Source organism: Capricornis sumatraensis, chromosome 5, assembly GCF_032405125.1.
Source record: "Capricornis sumatraensis isolate serow.1 chromosome 5, serow.2, whole genome shotgun sequence".
Taxonomy (NCBI): domain Eukaryota; kingdom Metazoa; phylum Chordata; class Mammalia; order Artiodactyla; family Bovidae; genus Capricornis; species Capricornis sumatraensis.
In genome coordinates, this window is record NC_091073.1 from 93,601,350 (window position 1) to 93,622,677 (window position 21,328).

Genomic DNA, 21,328 nt, shown 5'->3' on the forward strand with positions numbered 1-21,328 from the left:
CAATGCTTGAAAAATTATTTAGATTGCTCCCTATCACAGTTCTCTTATTCAGAGATTTTTTTCAAGTTTGGATATAAAGATAAGCTTTAGGAGATTTCCAAACACAACATTTTAGGCAACTGAGCATTTTTCTCAGGAGTGTTCATACCACTTTCCAGGTCCTCAAAAGTGCCAAATGCAAAAACAAACAAAAACACTAAGAAAATGTTTAAAATATTTAAATTGACTTGCATTTATTTAAACACCTGGTCTGATGCTCAAGGCAATGAACTAGAATGATCTTGTTTGCCTGAGAAAAGAAAACGTTCATAACAACAAAAATACACAGTTATTGTCAGTTTAAAATTATCCTTGCTGGAATTGAGCTGCATAAGTTGCTTGTATATTTTTGAGATTAGTTGTTTGTCAGTTGCTTCATTTGCTATTATTTTCTCCCATTCAGAAGGCTGTCTTTTCACCTACACTGTTGGTGGGAATGCAAACTAGTACAGCCACTATGGAGAACAGTGTGGAGATTCCTTAAAAAATTGCAAATAGAACTACCTTATGACCCAGCAATCCCACTGCTGGGCATACACACCGAGGAAACCAGAATTGAAAGAGACACATGTACCCCAATGTTCATCGCAGCACTGTTTATAATAGCCAGGACATGGAAACAACCTAGATGTCCATCAGCAGATGAATGGATAAGAAAGCTTTGGTACATGTACACAATGGAGTATTACTCAGCCGTTAAAAAGAATTCATTTGAATCAGTTCTGATGAGATGGATGAAACTGGAGCCGATTATACAGAGTGAAGTAAGCCAGAAAGAAAAACACCAATACAGTATACTAACACATATATATGGAATTTAGAAAGATAGCAATGACGACCCTGTATGCAAGACAGGAAAAAAGACACAGCGGTGTATAACGGACTTTTGGACTCAGAGGGAGAGGGAGAGGGTGGGATGATTTGGGAGAATGGCATTCTATCATGTATACTATCATGTAAGAATTGAATCGCCAGTCTATGTCTGACGCAGGATACAGCATACTTGGGGCTGGTGCATGGGGATGACCCACAGAGATGTTATGGGGAGGGAGGTGGGAGGGGGGTTCATGTTTGGGAACACATGTAAGAATTAAAGATTTTAAAATTAAATTAAAAAAATTAATTAAAAAAAATTATCCTTGCTGATTTTTAAAGTAAAACAAACCATATTCAACTCATTTATTTTTTTCAATATTTGGAAATATCCCTGAATAACAGAGTTAGAATGGGAGTGTGTGAAAAGTAAAAGCTATAGGTTTCTCTGGGGTCAGCTTCAAACAGTGCAAAATGCTGTGATCCTTCCTTGGGCCAGTTACCTGACAAGACCAACCTTTTACCTTCCTAATTCGATAGTGTCTATCATAAGGCAGATGTGGGATCTCACACTTGCTAACTGCCCAATGCATAGTAGCTTCTGTTTCTTCTTGTGGTCTTTCAATTGCCATAAAAGTATATAAACAATATCATATTCTCATTTTTACTTATACCCTCAGAAATGACTTTTTAGTTATTGGTTACAGAGTAGAGTGACTGGCTCTATTTTGCTCAGTCTTTAGAAAAGCAAAAGTGACAGGGATAAAGGTTAGTGCTTCAGGAATTCACCAAACCAATTTGTATCTTGGTCAAAGTAGTCTTTAAGAATACTAAAAGCAAATCAATTGGGCTTGCCTGAATTTTACTGATATCAAAGATTTGACAACACTTTGAGAGTAGAAGATTGATTTAGAGGTGATCCTGAAGGTATGGCTTAAGCACCTCTGGTAAAGGAAGTGAATCTGTGGTGATTCTGCAAAATGGGATGCTTTCTAGAACACAGGGTCAGGCACACCAGAGAAAAAGAGAAAGTTGGATGGCAAAGATAAACCTCCAATTTCCCACTATCGTCCAGGACATCTTTACTCAATTCAGGTCCTGTGGAGGGCTATGGAGAAGACTGATTCTGAGTCTCATGAAGTTCTGGGAGTACTGTTTGTGCTGAAACCTTAAGACCATATATTTTTTTAGTTAATTTTTAATATAATAGGTTGCTTCGTGTTAGTTTCTACTGTACAGCTATATGTATACATGGTGGTTTAGTCGCTAAGTCGTGTCCAACTCTTGCAATCCCATGGACTGTAACCTGTCAGGCTCCTCCATCCATGGGATTCTCCAGGCAAGAATACTGGAGTGGGTTGCCATTTCCTTCTCCAGGGGATCTTCCCGACTCAGGAATTGAGCTCAGGTCTCCTGCATTGCAGACAGATGGCCTATGAGGGAAGTCTACCATATGTATACATGTATCCTCTCTTTTTAGATTTCCTTCACATTTAGGTTGCCACAGAGCACTGGTTAGAGTTCCCTGAGCTATACAGTAGGTTCTCATTAGTTATTTATTTTATACATAGCATCAATTGTCTGTATATGCAATCCAAATCTCCCAATTCATCCCTCTCCCCTACCCTATGATTCTTTTACCATAAATTCAGTTCAGTTCAGTCGCTCAGTCATGTCCGTCTCTTTGCGACCCCACGAATCACAGCACGCCAGGCCTCCCTGTCCATCACCAACTCCCAGTGTTCACTCAGACTCACGTCCATCAAGTCAATGATGCCATCCAGCCATCTCATCCTCTGTCATCCCCTTCTCCTCCTGCCCCCAATCCCTCCCAGCATCAGAGTCTTTTCCAATGAGTCAACTCTTCACATCAGGTGGCCAAAGTACTGGAGTTTCAGCTTTAGCATCAGTCCTTCCAAAGAAATCCCAGGCCTGATCTCCTTCAGAATGGACTGGTTGGATCTCCTTGCAGTCCAAGAGACTCTCAAGAGTCTTCTCCAACACCACAGTTCAAAAGCATCAATTCTTTGGTGCTCAGCCTTCTTCACAGTCCAACTCTCACATCCATACATGACCACAGGAAAAAAATAGCCTTGACTAGACGGACCTTTGTTGGCAATGTAATGTCTCTGCTTTTGAATATGCTATCTAGGTTGGTCATAACTTTTCTTCCCAGGAGTAAGCATCTTTTAATTTCATGGCTGCAATCACCATCTGCAGTGATTTTGGAGCCCAAAAAAATAAAGTCTAACACTGTTTCCACTGTTTCCCCATCTATTTCCCATGAAGTGATGGGACTGGATGCCATGACAACAGACTGGTTCCAAATAGGAAAAGGAGTGCGTCAAGGCTGTATATTGTCACCGTGCTTATTTAACTTCTATGCAGAATATATCATGAGAAATGCTGGACTGGAAGACACGCAAGCTGGACACGCAAGATTGCCGGGAGAAATATCAATAACCTCAGATATGCAGATGACACCACCCTTATGGCAGAAAGTGAAGAGGAACTAAAAAGGCTCCTGATGCAAGTGAAAGAGAAGAGTGAAAATGTTGGCTTAAAGCTCAACATTCAGAAAACGAAGATCATGGCATCTGATCCCTTCACTTCACTTTTACCATAATGATATCCCCAAATCCTCATCAAGATTCAGTAACATGATGGAATTACTGGGCAAAAACAACAGAAGTATCTTGAAGATAATTTCTTGAAAATAGAAATGAGCACTACTGATAAGTTTTTAAAAGGGAGTATATGACATGCTGAGACAATACGTAAGGTTATGATCATTTACACGTCTCCCAATTACCCCACCACCATTCACAATATATGGGTCTATCTATAGTTAGAATGCAATCCAATAATGAATTTAATCCTAAGTACTTTGTATTACATATGAATTCACTGTAACCTTTTGAATAATAATTACTCTGAATTTTGTCTGCTAATTTTCATTAATTACACTTCTTGACATGGAAGTTATAATATTCAAACAATATAAATATTTTATTAAAGAGAAATGTTTACAAGGATAAAACATTCTTCAGAACAATGCCCTCTAAACAGCAAGTATTTAATATCATTTTTGAAATACATTTGTATTTTGTAACATGAAATCCTTTTAAAACATGCAATTTTTGTTCCATTACTAAAGAACATATAAAGTACAAAAAGTCAATTATACATAAAGTTAAATACAGTGTCTGTAACACCACACAGGAGTAAAAGTGAAATTATCCTTTGTCCTAAATATTTCCAGCAGAAGATCTACTATAATTATTATACTGACCTTGATCAACAACAGTTCGACTTAGGATTACTAGATCAGCAGCAAATTAACTCAGAATTGAAGACTTTTAGAACTGCACAAATCTACCACTTACTCAAGTGGGATAGGAGTTTCCATAATATTAACATATGCTTAAAACTTGACTATGATATCTAAGAATCACTTTACCAATATTTTTAATTTAGGAAAAAAAAAAACAAAACAGCCTCATAACAAGAACTAGTCTCAGAATAAGAAAAAAGCAGAGAGACAGAGAGGACCGGTTGAGGAATAGAGAGGTAAGAAGGCTTTCCTTCTCTCTTTTCTTTTTTTTAATTGAATAAAGAAGAAGGAATGAGAAGAAGGGAAAAGTCCTAGCAGATTTTCAAAGTCAAGAAACCTTTGTAGGATGACACTGCCAATGGAAAAGAATTTTAAAAAGCCCTGATGATGGAGTGGATGAAATAAATTTTAAGACTAAGTATGTTCAATTTTAAAATATTTTATATTGGCTATATAAACTGCCACTATTGTGCCAACTTCTCCTCCACTTTATCTGATCTTTGGTAAAGGCTCCTGTACCCAAAAGCTTGAGACTGACATTTTTACTTAATTTTATCTATCACCCATCCCCTACACTCCACCCTCAATGCCAGAAATCACATTTCCCATTTTGTCTGGCATGGTACAAAACAGTCATACAAAGACTGGGATTGTGAAGTATTTCAGAATATAGCTCAGCACTAGAGATAACAATAAAAATGTGAGTTCCTCAAAAATTTGCAGAGAATCTTAAGAGAATACATTAAAGTATCCACATGCCGTAGAATCATATTTTTACTCAATCTTACAAGATCTCAAGGAATAGAGTGATTTCAGTTAGTAGTCCTGTTATGGATGTGAGAGTTGGACCATAAAGAAAGCTGAGCACTAAAGAATTGATGCTTTTGAACTGTGGTGCTAGAGAAAACTCTTGAGAGTCCCTTGGACTGCAAGGAGATCCAACCAGTCCATCCTAAAAGAAATCAGTCCTGAATAGTCATTGGAAGGACTGAAGCTGAAACTCCAATACTTTGGCCACCTGATGTGAAGAACTGACTCATTAGAAAAGACCCTGATGCTGGGAAAGATTGAAGGCAGGAGGAAAAGAGGACGACAGAGGATGAAATGGTTGGATGGCATCACCAACTGTATGGACATGAGTTTGAGCAAGTTCTGGGAGTTGGTGATGAACAGGGAAGCCTGGCGTACTGCAGTCCATGGGGTCCCATGCAGAGTTGGACAAGACTGAGCAACTGAACTGAACCAAGTCGTATTATGACACTGAGACAGGCAAAATATGGGTCCCTAAAAAGGTCCACATCCTAATCACTAGAACCTGTGAACATGTTTCCTTACATGGCAAAAGAAAATTAAGGTTGAAGATGTAATCCCCTTTGATTATCAGTTGATTGGGAGACGTGGTGGTTACTCTGTGTTACATAGTCTCTGGACAAGCTCCCTCTGAACCAGGTACCTTTTTGCAAACAATTAGCTGAGGCCAGGAAAAGGTCAAACTGCATCTTCTAAGCATGGCTACTGGGGTAAATTTACTATAGGCTCAGAAACGTATGGTAAGGTCTGGTCAGATAGTGAGAACAGTGTCTGTTATGTAACAGAATTTAATAATTGGTAACATTAACTCTCATTTCCTCCTTCATATGCTTGCATTTCTGTTATTCTTAAAATCCTTATCCACAGGAATTCCCACCCCCAATAGCATTTCCATTCTTATTCCCAGGCCGTGAATCCTGCTAAAAATGGCCACATAGTCATACAGACTGGTGCTGTTCAGTTGCTAAGTCACATCTGACTCTTTGCGACCCTGTGGACTATAGCACACCAGGCTCCTCTGTCCTCCACTATCTCCCAGAGTTTGTTAAAATTCATGTCCACTGAATCAATGATGCTATCTAACCATCTCATCCTCTGCCACCTCCTTCTCCTTTTGCCTTCAATCTTTCCCAGCATCAGACTCTTTTCCAGTGAGTTGGCTTTTAGCATCAGGCGGCCAAAGTATTGGAGCTTCAGCTTCAGCACCAATGAATATTCAGGGTTGATTTCCTTTGGGATTGACTGGTTTGATCTCCTTGCAGTCTGAGGGACTCTCAAGAGTATTCCCCAGCACCACATTAGAAAGCATCAGTTCTTTGGCACTCATAAGCAAATACGTCATCTTTAAATTCTACTTGGCTTGCCCCTCCTACCACTTTCCAAAGCACTATTCAAGCATCTAACCACCTCCCATGCCTCAGGATGTTTGTGTCCTGTCATCTCTTATCCATGACAAACAGAAAGTAGAAATTGTAAGTTAGGAACTACCTTAAGGCCCTTACTTCTCTCCCCACTAAACATACAGATATATCTACCCCTTTCAAACTCTACAACCTCAGAAAGAAGTGGCTTTCTTTTTTCTAGGGAAATATTATCCATCCTTCTGGGCTCTCAAACTGGGCTTTAAAAGGCTGTCCTTCTCTCTACTCTGTTATCTCCTCTTTTTCCCCTGAACCTTGTTTTGTCAAAGTTCTCATGATTCATGCATGAACTCATGCTTCTGAATGCAATGTGCATAAGAAAGTCCCACACTGAAAATACACAAAATATATAATATATTCTCCATTAGCTCACTTTTATCTTCCATAATTGGTGACTCATGAATGTTTATCTTTTGTTCTAGTTAGACTAACTGAGTTATAATTTATTTGATGATCAATTTATGAGATAGCTTTAAGAGATTTCTCTCTCATCTTCCACTTTAAAATAAGCATGAAGTCCCATTCATACTGCTTTCCAAGTATCCTCTGAACCTGCATACTTCTATCTCCAAGCAGTGACTTGATCTGGACCATTATTTCTCATTTGTGTTGCAGCCATCCAACTACGCCAATCGGAGAAGGAAATGGCAACCTACTCCAGTATTCTTGCCTGGAGAATCCCACGGACAGAGGAGCCTGATGGGCTACAGTCCATGGGGTCGCAAGAGTCAGACACGACTGAGCGACTAAACCACCACCACCACCAAGTAGACCAATACACTTGCATCTGCACTTATCTTCCCTTTGGTCACAATGGATACATTTGTTCAAGCTCCTGTCTAACACTAAATTCCACTTGATAACGGATTCCATATCCTCAAGGTCTTTTGATTAAAGACTTTTTTAAAAAAATTAATTTGTAATAAAACTTAAAAATTTTTATCTCTTATATTATCAAGTTTGCACTCTTGTCAGGATCATTTTCACTAACATACAAACAAGCTCTATTATCTTCCATCTTATAAGCTAAAAACTCTCTTTTGCCTCCATATAACCCTCCACTCATTGTCCCTATTCACTTTTATCTTTAGAACAAACATTTCCTAATCTCCACTTTTTCTTTTCTCATTCTCTCTGCTTCCACTTTTCCCAATTTTCTTTTGAACCTATTTCAATCATGCTTTTGTCCCCACCATGTAACCGAACTGGTCAAGGTCACAAATAATCTACAAGTTTAGACTCAAATGGTTTCTTCTCATTTCTTCATTTCCTCTGTCGATCAATAACATTTAATACAATAGTTTCATTCTTTCCTTTTTGAAACATTCTTTTTTTCATTTGATTTGTGGAACATGTGGCTTTCCTCTTGCCAGCAGCACTAGCTACTTCTTCTCAAGCTCCTTTGCCAGATCCTCTTTTTATTTCCAAGCACCGCATGGTGGAGTGCCACAGCACTCAGTTCTCTGACTCATCTGCTCAATATACACTCACTCCCCAGGAAAATGATCCATCGCCATGGTTTAAAATTAATTTATATGCTGACAATTCCCAAGTCTATATTTCCAACCCAGATTCCTCCTCCAAATACAGTCTCATAAATATAATTCCCTACTTATAATTTCCACTTGGATGCTTACAGGCAGCTCAGTATAGCAAAGTTATAGCAGAACATATGACATCACCCTTTTTTTTTTTTCCTGAAAGGGTCTCTTCAGCCTCCCCAGGACTAGCCGCTCATTCTTCCCAATTGCTTGGGCCGGAAACCTTGAGTTTTTACTATCTGTCATGTTAAAGTCAGTAGAAAATGCTCTCAGCTCTGCATTCTAAGTATATCCTATAAAACAAACGCTCCTCACACCTTCACCAACACTACAATTGTTCAAGCCACCAACACCTCTGTGCTGGACCGGTGCTTTAGTCCCCTACCTGGTAGCCCTGACTTCCTTACCCACAGTTTACTCTCTACAAGGAGATAGAACTCTCCTCTGAATACAATATAGCTGATGTCATTCCTCTACTCAGAATCTTCATTTCAGAATAAAATCTAAAGCACTCACAGTGGCTGAAAGGACACTGTGAAATCCAGCTCCCAACCGCTTCTCTTGTTTCTGCATACCTACTTGAGTGAGCTCCCTGAATGAAAATCCGTGGGTGTCACTCCACTGCTTTGGGACAATCTCCAGGGATGATCTCCCCTCCCTCATCTTCCAAATAAGCCTGGATCCCTTAGGAAAACATTCAATTCTCTTCATTAACAAGTCCGTCTTGCATCTCTAGTCTTAGCTCCTGCCATTTCCTTTTCCAAGAGCACTCTGCATTCCATCCAACATGAACTTGTTTCCTCCTCATTAAATTGTGTACTCATACCTCCATTTTGTGGTATAAGCTGTTCCTTCAGCTTCAGATAACTCCCACCTAGAATACCCCCTTTACCACCCACCCCAGGAGGCCTCTTGTTTTGCTGAATAACCATTTTTCTTGGATTCCCTTTAAATTTCTAAAACTGAAGAACTTCCTTTCCTTCTTCTAGAGTGTGCTCCAGTAGATTGTTGCGTACAGAGTCCACGTCTCACGTTGTATTAAAATTGTTAGTCTATTCATCTGTCTCTCTCTCTCTGAACAATTCAGATGCTCACTGGGGGTGATGGGCATATCTTATTTATCCTTAAGCCCTTAGCATTCAGCACAGTACCTGGCACATGAAGACTTTTCAAAAACACTGAACAATACTCATCAAGCAATACCAATAGTATGACCATATAAAATGAGTGGCATTCTTTGAAATTTTAAGCATTTAACTATTTAATCATTTATCTATTTAATTTTTTAACCATTTAATGAAATTCAAATACAAAAAGGTAGTCTGTAGAAAATGAAGGGCAAGAGAGCAATTTATATTTTGTTTTACATTGATTTTAATTCAGAAGAACCACAAGACAATGTATTTATAAACTGAAACTGAATTATTCTGATATTTATAAAAGTAGTCCATTCAGAAATTAAAGAGCTAAAATGCCCAAATAAAATAGGGAGGTTATGCAACTCTCCTTGCTCTCTTTTTTTCAACAGTTTGTGTTCACCAAATTGCTACACAATTTTTTTTAATTTTTTTAAAATATAAATTTATTTATTTTAATTGGAGGTGAATTGCTTTACAATATTGTATTGGTTTTGCCATACATCAACATGAATCCTCCACAGGTATACACATGTTCCCCATCCTGAACCCCCCTCCCTCCTCCCTCCCTGTTCCAGCCCTCTGGGTCATCTCAGTGCACCAGCCACAAGCATCCAGTATCATGCATCGAACCTGGACTGGCGATTCATTTCATATATGATATTATACATGTTTCAATGCCACTCTCCCAACTTCACTTTTCTTTAGTACAATTCTAAAGCTCTATAGTACACACAATAAAAATCAAATGAAAAAAACACCAGCCCCCAATGAGAGGTTACCAGCCAGTTTAACAATTCTTCTTAGCAGAAGAAGGACTTGCCTGACTTCAACCATTATGAAGACATACAGATCCTCTTGCCATGGTCCTTCTCTTTTTACTGTAATAGACACTAGATTAATCACGAAAGAGAAAGATGAGGAGAGTACGAGGAAGGGCCATCTGCTGATGGCATGGCGTGCACTGTAATAATGCTTTGAACCACCACTCTTGCTACTTTGGACATTACTGGGGCTATAATGTGTGTTAAGATTGTTAAACTGTGCAGATTATGTAAACTATTATCAAAGAAGCAGGTGTCAGAATTTTCTTCTCCATTCTGACTAAATGATGGTGGCATCCATGTTATGCTTGCTGTATTTTATTTTTCTTTAGCTCCCCCCCTGATATATTGTACCCATCACAATGTTTTCTTTCACTTGTTTGACACTTCCCTATGTATAAAATACTTTCACACAAGTTAACTTATATGAGTCACATGAAAATCCTGAGTGGTAAGCAGAGCTAGAATTATTGTATAAATTTAGTAAAACACAAAATGTATCATAGTAAGTACCATTCATTTATTGAAAATTTTCCTGATACCAGACAGTTTAATAAGTACTTTCCATCTTTCTTAGTCTCATAAACACATGTTTTATAGTTGAAGACATAGAAGCTAAGCAACATATTCAAGGTCAAACAATAAAATAGTATCAAATCAGGATTTTCTAAGGCAATATAAAATATATATGCAGGTACACACACACACATATATGTTATGTATGCACGTGTATATGTCTTTGTGTGACTATATATGTACTTCATGGTCCACACAAACCAAAAATGTATTTTCCTTTCAGGAGGTCACAAGTTAGGAAAAAGTTTTATGTGGAAGAAATTTTTTTTTGAAGTTTTTCATCTGAGATATCATTCCTGTTAATTCAAGAAAGTGACTCAATTCTTAGGTGGGAAAACCTTGGCTTCTTCACACAAGAATAAGACAGCCAAAACTCAGGAATAGATTTTCTAAATTTACTAGAAAGCTTCCAGAGTCTTTGAAGATATATCCATTTCCTCTGCGCAGTCTTTTCCTGCAGTAATGCTAGTAGGCAGGATGACTGAGAAGAATGAGCCAAGGTGCCAGAGAACAGAGAGAAATGAAGAGTGAACGCAGGTCTCTTCTGACTGGGACATGAGAAACTAACAAGTGATATAAAGCACTGTTCCCATGGATGCAACCTAAATGTCCATCCAGAGATGAATGGAAAAAGAAGATGTGGTATACATACAAAATGGAATACTACTCAAGTATAAAAAATAAGAAAACAATGCCATTTGCAGCAACACTGGATGGACCTAGAGATTATTGTGCTAGATTTTCAGACAAAAGCAAATATCATACATTATCATTTATATGTGGAATCAAATATTTTTAAAAGATGATACAAATGAACTTATTTACAAAACAGAAACAGACTCACAGACATAGAAAACAAACTTGCAGTTACCAAAGGGGGAAGGGAGTAAGGGGGATAAATTAGGAATTTGGGTCTAGCAGTTACAAACTACAGGGTTTAGAGTAGACAGACAATAAGGTACTATTGTACAGTACAGGGAACTATATTCAATCTCCTGCAACAAGCCATAATAGAGAACTATATATATATATATACATATATACACATATATATACATATATATATGTATGTATGTATATCTTCAAATCACTTCTCTCTACACCAACATAACATTGTAAATCAACTATACTTCAATTAAACAATAAAACTTAAAGTCTTCTATTCCATTGCAACTCAGAAAATATCCACAATGTCTAGTGAATTTAAGAGAAACTAGTGCTAAGGGGCTATAGATACTTGTGGAAAGAGGAAGAGAGATTATTCTGACATAGTTAATGATAATCATGGTGAAACTCATATGTCCACCAAAGCACAACTTCAGGGGACTGTGTTGTCCCTGTAAAAGAATAAGCATCTCCCAGAGCTCTTCTCCCAGCAAGACAAGATGAAAAATCCACTAGAAACCCAGGTTGAGTTAATTTCATGGAAAAATCCATCCACCCTAGACATTTCGAAAAACTACATCTCTACAAAAATATTTTGAAACTTAGGAAAATTAGCTCACATTATTATTGTATTCAACATTCACTTCCATATTAATCAGTATTAATATTGCTTGCCATCCTTTTATTATAATCCACAGTTATCATTTAGGCTGTACAGCATTAGACATTCTATGGAAAAAATTCAGAACTCTTGTAGTACTTGAGACTAGCATTTAAAACATCATAGGTAACATATTAAAAATAATTTTATCTCATTACAATTTTCCGTTCTGATTTCCCCCCCAAGATTTTGGTATCTTGAAACACTAGATTTCCACAACTGCAGATGTAGATGGATTTAGAATTAAATAAAAGTGATAAATATTTAATAAATTGGCATTTCTTCTAATCAAATCTAACAGCAAACTTGCAATGCCTAAGAAAAATGATATAATTTTGCAACTTTCTGTTGTTTTTATAAATTTTATTTTATAAATTTTAATTATTTATTCTTTCAAACATGTAGTAGTTATTCTCAGTTCTGCATAAACCCTGTATCATAGAGTTCTGACAAAACCCACTCATGTTAAAGACAATCTGCCTTTTAAGTAGTTCAAATTGGGATGCTAAACTTATTCCACAGGTGGCTTTAATATGTTCTGAAAATATGCTGATTGCATTGAGCAATAGTTTTCATCTTTTAGGAGAAACAAGACAAAATAAATATACAATCATTTAATCATCAACAAAAATGAGTTCCAACATTCTGAGTCGATTTCCACCTCCCTCCCCAATATCCAAGTGAATTTGCAAGTAAAATAATACCAGAAACTTGTTCTAAAGCAGTTTTCAAAATATCACATATGAGCAAAGTTTTAGGTAAAATAGCCAGGCCTACAGACACCAGGTAAATTGTAATGCTTTTGTAGCTTCTCCACTCCAGAGGTTAGCTCTGCTGATAAATAGTTATTCCCATTATTTATTTCAATATAATGGAATTTCCCCATCAAATACCTTTAAAAACACGAGTACTATATTACTTCAGTGAGAAACTAAGTCACAATTAACACCAAATCCATCATCAAATTATGGTTTTTCAACTATAGTTTTAAAGGTATGTGTTAAGGCAGATCATGTTTAGGAGAAACTTACCATCTAGAGGAAAACAGAACCAGAGGCATGGAGAAGGAGGAACAGAAAAATAAAGGCAAACCTATATTTAACAGCACAGACTGGAAAGCTAAGAGCTCAGAATATAAATCAATAATTGACTCTGGAACATGAAGAGAAAAAAGAGCAGAGGCAGGGGTGAAGGTAAAGGGGGTGAACGGCAATCAGCAATTCAATTAGTCAATGAAATATTTATTACAGGTCTATCAATATACCACATTGGGTCTTGGATATCTATAAAATTTGAACAAATACGAGTCTATATCCACAGAGTTGGGTTTATGATATAGCCTTAGGCTAGTGACATACAGATGAGACAAGGTTGTAATGAGTTCCTAGTGATACACTGTATAATAAAATCATTTTAATGGAATCCAAGGAAGATTTGTCCTTGTTGAATCATAGTTTCTCATTTGTTAGCAAGATGCTCAGTGTTTTGAAAATGCACTGCTTAGTCACTCAAAATTTAAACAAAAAGTACTGACAAATCCATGAGTCACTAAACTTGAACATGAATTTTAACATCAGCATTGTCTTACATTAATGTCAAAAATGTATTTTGTAGAGCCTTTTTTTTTTTTACCAAAATGCAATGTTATATTTTGCAATCAGTTTTCACAATGCAAACAAGAAACTAATACTTGATATTTGCTAACATATTTATTTTTTAGAGCTCTTAATGTTTTACACTATAGCACATTTCATTTATGAGAGTTAATAGGAGAAATGTTTTTCAGTATTATCCAGAATAAAGTATTGCTCTTATTTTATTAACATTCTGAAACATGTTATCAATTTTGTTCCTTTCTTTGCTCTCATCATTAGGAGGTAATTCAGAAACAACTTTTCTTCCAGCTTGTTGTTGTATAAGACTATATGACATGCATTTTTGTCCATTCACCTGGTCCATAACGTTGTCTCTTATCCTGTTTTTTTTCTTTATATCACCGTTGTTCTCTTTTTCATTTTTTCCTGATATATTTCATGTAAAAAACAAATGCACATGATGTACACATTATGTATATAACTGTTGACATTAACAAAAGAAAAATATAAATACTAAGATTCACATTCATGATCAATGACTTGTAAATTTGCTAATAACTATCAGTTTAGAATTTAAGTAACTAAAGCTAAAGTGCACCTATGTATACATATATATTATAAACATGATAGATACATATGTATTATACACATATACACATGATAGGATATGTGTTACCTCTTATCTTTTTGAGAGCAAGACAAGTAGTTCTTAATCTCCTTTTGCATTTCTTCACAAGTAATAACAGTCAAAATCATATGATTGCTAGGCAAAATACTAGAATATAAAAGTGCTTCTCATTAATTTTGTCCTATGAATTTTTGTTAAGCAAGTTGTACACATGGCAAACAAGAATGCTAAAGGAGCTTTCCCTTTCACATTGGAGGGTAAGGTTAGGGTTTTGTTGTCATCATTTCTTATGAAAGAAAAAAGTACTTTTTCCCCGCTGATTTTACTTAATTTCCTTAGCACATATCACATGTGTTAATGTTTTATGGACTGTAATAATAACTGCCATCATATAGCAAGATTCATTTTAAGGAAGTAAATTTCCAAATACAAAAGTTTTTTTTTTTTTTTTAATAACCTCAGATATGCAGATTACACCACCCTTATGGCAGAAAGTGAAGAGGAGCTAAAAAGCCTCTTGATGAAAGTGAAAGAGGAGAGTGAAAAAGTTGGCTTAAAGCTCAACGTTCAGAAAATGAAGATCATGGCATCTGGTCCCATCATTTCATGGGAAATAGATGGGGAAACAGTGGAAACTGTCAGACTTTATTTTGGGGGGCTCCAATATCACTGCAGATGGTGATTGTAGCCATGAAATTAGGAGACGCTTACTCCTTGGAAGAAAAGTTATGACCAACCTAGGTAGTATATTCAAAAGCAGAGACATTACTTTGCCAACTAAGGTCTATCTAGTCAAGGCTATGGTTTTTCCTATGGTCATGTATGGATGTGAGAGTTGGACTGTGAAGAAGGCTGAGCACCGAAGAATTGATGCTTTTGAACTGTGGTGTTGGAGAAGACTCTTGAGAGTCCCTTGGACTGCAAGGAGATCCAGCCAATCCATTCTGAAGGAGATCAGCCCTGGGATTTCTTTGGAAGGAATGATGCTAAAGCTGAAACTTCAGTACTTTGGCCACCTTATGCAAGAGTTGACTCATTGGAAAAGACTGTGATGCTGGGAGGGATTGGGGGCAGGAGGAGAAGGGGACGACTGAGGATAAGATGGCTGGATGGCATCACTGACTCGATGGACGTGAGTCTGAGTGAGCTCCGGGAGATGGTGATGGACAGGGAGGCCTGGCGTGCTGTGATTCATGGGGTCGCAAAGAGTTGGACATGACTGAGCGACTGAACTGAACTGAACTGAACAGAACTGAACTGAGTTTTTATCCCCCTTACCCTAATCCAAAGATAATTCCTCACATAATAAAAACAATCCCTCTGGAAAATAAAATTTTGTATTTAATGTCTTTATTGAGTGTTTCTTCACCTATTCAATGCTTATGATATAAAATTTGAAATATATAGAAATACATATTTCACTGTTATTAAAATACTTTTTATACATGTGTGTTGTATTAATTAGGATAAACCGGCTTCCCTGGTGGTTCAGACAGTAAAGAATCCACTTGCAATGTGGAAGACCTGGGTTCAATCCCTGGGTTGGGAAGATCTCCTGGAGGAGGGCATAGCAACCCACTCCAGCATTCTTGCCTGTAGAATTCCCATGGATAGAGGAGCCTAGCGGGCTACAGTCCATAGGGTCGCAAAGAGTCTGACATGCCTGAGCTACTAAGCACAGTGCAGCAATTAGGACCAACAAGACTATGCTATGCTAGAAAGAACCCCAGAATCTCAATGATTTCAACCAATCACAGCTTATTTTTCACACTTAATGTTCAATTCAGGCCAACTGTGGTCTCTGTTCATTACCATTATTAAGAACCCATGTTGACTGAAGTTTCATCTAGATCTCTGTTGTGTAATACAGAAGCCACAAGCCACAAAGAACTACTCACCATCTGAAATGTGGCTGGTTTGAAATGAAATGTGTTATAAATGTGAAATATATACCAGATATGGATGACCTAATACTAGAAAATATACATATAAATATTAAGAATTATTACATTGATTACATGTTGAAATGGTATTTGAAAAATATTAGTTAAGTATGATATATTATTAAAATTAATGTCAGTTATTTCCTTTTCCTTTTATAATATGGCTGATGAAGAACATTGGATATTTCTATTTAATCATCTCGGGATGAGGATAAGGTTTCTAGATCTGATATTTGTTAAGAGACAAGCATGTGAGTTTCTTCTCTCTCTCTTTTTTCTCTATAGTTTGCTTGTTTATTCTCCTCAAAGTGTAGAATCCTCTCAGACTTACAATGATATGGAAAATAGGATATAATAGGACAACTGTTATTGTTGTTTAGTTTCTCAGTTGTGTCTGAGTCTTTTGCAAACCCACAGCCTGCAGCCCACAGGTTCCTTGGTCTATGGGATTTTCCAGGCAAGAGTACTGGAGCGGGTTGCCATTTCCTCCTCCAGGAGATCTTCTCAACCCAGGGATCCAACATGCATCTTCTATGTCTCCTACATTGGCAGGCAGATTCTTTACCACTGAGCCTCCTGGGAAGCCCCATCATTATTAGGACAGTACCTAATGCAGTTTCCAGTGTGTAAAACATACAATTCATTTGGTATGCTCTAATGATATTTGTTTGCCTCTTACCCCAGGACTTTCTTGACTTCCTACTTTTGCATTCCAGTCCCCTATAATGAAAAGGACATATTTTTTGGTGTTAGTTCTAAAAGGTCTTGTAGGTCTTCATAGGACCATTCAGCTTCAGCTTCTTCAGCATTACTGGTTAGGGCATAGGCTTGTATTACTGTGATATTGAATGGTTTGCCTTGGAAATGAACAGAGATCATTCTATCGTTTTTGAGATTGCATCCAAGTACTGCATTTCGGACTCTTTTGTTGACCATGATGGCTACTCCATTTCTTCTAAGGGATTCCTGGCCACAGTAGTAGATATAATGGTCATCGGAGTTAAATTCACCCATTCCAGTCCATTTTAGTTCGCTGATTCCTAGAATGTCGACGTTCACTCCTGCCATCTCCTGTTTGACCACTTCCAGTTTGCCTTGATTCACAGACCTAACCCAGGTTCCTATGCAATATTGCTCTTTACAATATTGGACCTTGCTTCTATCACCAGTCACATCCACAACTGGGTATTGTTTCTGCTTTGGCTCCGTCCCTTCATTCTTTTGATTCGTGGGGTCGCAGAGTCAGACATGACTGAGCGACTGAACCAAAATGAATGAAATTTGTTAGTGTTTCTTTTTTAATTTCACTATCTAATCACCAGTGTTCAAACCCAATGAAGTACACAATTTCTCACATATGGAGATTATTCGGGTTCTACTCCTCTGGAGAATAATTAACATACTGGAACTAAACTTCCAGAGTATCATGTGTCCTTTTGCTTGACCTCCCCATCTCTATATTTCTACTGCCTGCTTTGCTATTTTCCAGGAGCTGGTGTCCTAACGTCTTCTGAGTCCTTTGGGTATGATCCTAGTAGTTATTCTTGCTTTCTGATGTGACAAGTTGTTCAAAATTCATAATGGATATTGCCTTGCCTCAGTCTTAGAATTACTAATTCTCCAAGGAGCCTTGATTTATTTTAATGGGAAATGATATTTGGAATGCTCATTGCTGTTGCCCTCAGACCATTCAGAGGACAGAGCTGGAAACAAGGACTTGTTGGCATTATTCCATATTACATACACAATAGGCATCGTAACCACCAATGCTGCCATCCACAACACAACTATCAAACTATTGGGGAGAGATGTTCTTTTAAACCTTAATATATCATACAAAGACCGAATAGTCACATTCAGTTCAGTTCAGTTCAGTTCATTTCAGTCGCTCCGTTGTGTCCGACTCTCTGCAACCCCATGAACTGCAGCACGCCAGGCCTCCCTGTTCATCACCAACTTCTGGAGTTCACTCAGACTCAAGTCCATCGAGTCAGTGATGCCATCCAGCCATTTCATCCTCGGTCGTCCCCTTCTTCTCCTTCCCCCAATCCCTCCCAGCATCAGAGTCTTTCCCAGTGAGTCAACTCTTCTCATGAGGTGGCCAAAGTACTGGAGTTTCAGCTTTAGCATCATTCTTTCCAAAGAAATCCCAGGGCTGATCTCCTTCAGAATGGATTGGTTTGATCTCCTTGCAGTCCAAGGGACTCTCAAGACTCTTCTCCAACACCACAGTTCAAAAGCATCAATTCTTCGGTGCTCAGCCTTCTTCACAGTCCAACTCTCACATCCATACATGACCACAGGAAAAACCACAGCCTTGACTAGACGGACCTTAGTTGGCAAAGTAATGTCTCTGCTTTTGAATGTGCTATCTAGGTTGATCATAACTTTTCTTCCAAGGAGTAAGTGTCTTTTAATTTCATGGCTGCAATCACCATCTGCAGTGATATTGGAGCCCCCAAAAATAAAGTCTGCCACTGTTTCCACTGTTTCCCCATCTATTTCCCATGAAGTGATGGGACCGGATGCCATGATCTTCGTTTTCTGAATGTTGAGCTTTAAGCCAACTTTTTCACTCTCCTCTTTCACTTTCATCAAGAGGCTTTTTAGTTCCTCTTCACTTTCTGCCATAAGGGTGGTGTCATCTGCATATCTGAGGTTATTGATATTTCTTCCAGCAATCTTGATTCCAGCTTGTGTTTCTTCCAGTCCAGGGTTTCTCATGATGTATTCTGCATATAAGTTAAATAAGCAGGGTGACAATATACAGCCTTGATGTACTCCTTTTCCTATTTGAAACCAGTCTGTTGTTCCATGTCCAGTTCTAACTGTTGCTTCCTGACCTGCATACAGATTTCTCAAGAGGCAGGTCAGGTAGTCTGGTATTCCCATCTCTTGAAGAATTTTCCACAGTTTATTGTGATCCACACAGTCAAAGGCTTTGGCATAGTCAATAAAGCAGAAATAGATGTTTTTCTGGAACTCTCTTGCTCTTTCCATGATCCAGTGGATGTTGGCAATTTGATATCTGGTTCCTCTGCCTTTTCTAAAACCAGCTTGAACATCAGGAAGTTCACAGTTCACGTATTGCTGAAGCCTGGCTTGGAGAATTTCAAGCATTACTTTACTAGCATGTGAGATGCGTGCAGTTGTGTGGTAGTTTGAGCATTCTTTGGCATTGCCTTTCTTTGTGATTGGAATGAAAACTGACCTTTTCCAGCCCTGTGGCCACTACTGAGTTTTCCAAATTTGCTGGCATATTGAGTGCAGCACTTTCACAGCATCATCTTTCAGGAGTTGAAACAGCTCAACTGGAATTCCATCACATCCACTAGCTTTGTTCGTAGTGATGCTTTCTAAGGCCCACTTGACTTCACATTCCAGGATGTCTGGCTCTAGATGAGTGATCACACCATCGTGGTTATCTTACTCCATTTTAAAGTCACTTGAAACAGCCCCTATGTTTATGTTACCTACCACAGGGTACAAATCTAAATCAATGTGCTTCATTTTGTTTTCTATTTTTAGTTATTCAAAATTTTGATTTTATTTTAGTATTATTTAAAACATAACATATAAAGAAAAACAGATATCTGTATGTCCACATAAAGTTCAATCAATAGATGAAGAAATAAAAAGGAAAAATAATTCCTACCTTACAGTAGAATGCCAACTAATACCATAGAAATAATTATGAAACCAGAAAATTGCCATTTGTAATCACTGCTGCTGCTGCTAAGTCACTTCAGTCCTCTCCAACTCTGTGCGACCCCAGAGACGGCAGCCCACCAGGCTCCCCTGTCCCTGGGATTCTCCAGGCAAGAACACTGGAGTGGGTTGCCATTTCCTTCTCCAAAAGAGACTAAAATATTTTTAATGGAACAAAGACTTAAACAGTGACTTTAGAAGATAATCAAATGGACTATAAGCAATGGAAAGTTGCTTAAAGCTTACTTATTAGCAAAATGCAAATTAAAACCACAATAAGCTAAAATTTATAAGACTGACAATACCTAATGCCAGTAAAAATGTGGCACAAATAAAATACACATATATTGTTAGTATGGATGTAAAATGGTACAACCATTTGTAAAACTGACAGTATCTAATAAAGTGAAACACACAACTAGATTTTTAAAAAAGGATATGAGTTTTTTTTAATACTTTTACAGCACTCATAAGTTTTAAACTATTGGTTTGTTTGTGTATTCTTTAACTACATGACCAAAGTCAAATCTACAAAACTTTATTTTCTTTTAACTTCTTTGATTTCATATTTTGGTGGAAATGTGAGAAAATGCTAGCCAAGAAACAATTTTAAGCCAGAACTGAGTTTACATGCATTCTTTCCAGAATTTGTCTTTTGCATCAGGAAAGGTATATCTCTATTTTGCAAACATGTTTCTGATGTTTCTTTAAAATAGATATCTCATTTAAGAAATAGGGAATTGTGGCCAAAAAAAAAAAAAAATTAGCAAATAGGAAAACTATCCTTCAGCTGTTACGCATAAGACACAAAAATTTAAATGATATTGCAGAAGTCTCTACAACTTACTGAAAATTCAATTGAAGTACATATAGTATGAGAACTTTTTTCAAAAGCAAAATGAAGATTTTTCCATCCATTGATTGAGTGACTTGAGTTTCTGGCAATAGCTTTTATTTTGAATAATTTGAAAAAGCGAAACTATATTTCCAGATGCCCAGACTCTCCCAAAGTATTTCCAAGCAGATGAGCATAATTTGAATCACTAATGTTCCCCAGCAAGTCAGTTAAGCCACTTTCCTGCATTATAAGATTGATGTCATCAGTATTAACCCATCCATTAGCCTGACTTCAAGGATTTTACATTATAAGATTACCTCCTCTTCTCTAAAATCTTATTCTGTCACTCAACCATTCTTAAAATGATGAGGCTTTCATATCAAAACTTGATTAAATTATTTTCTGTCAAGAATTTTAAGTTGATTAAGTCCTGATTTTAAGAGGAGTACTCATAAAATTGACCCCATGTTCTCCCTAGGATCTACCTTTACTTATTCATAGAGACTTGGTATTACTCCTTTCTGTTGTCTTCAAGTCTAACTCCTTTTCCTAATTTATTCATCATAAAACTTCTAT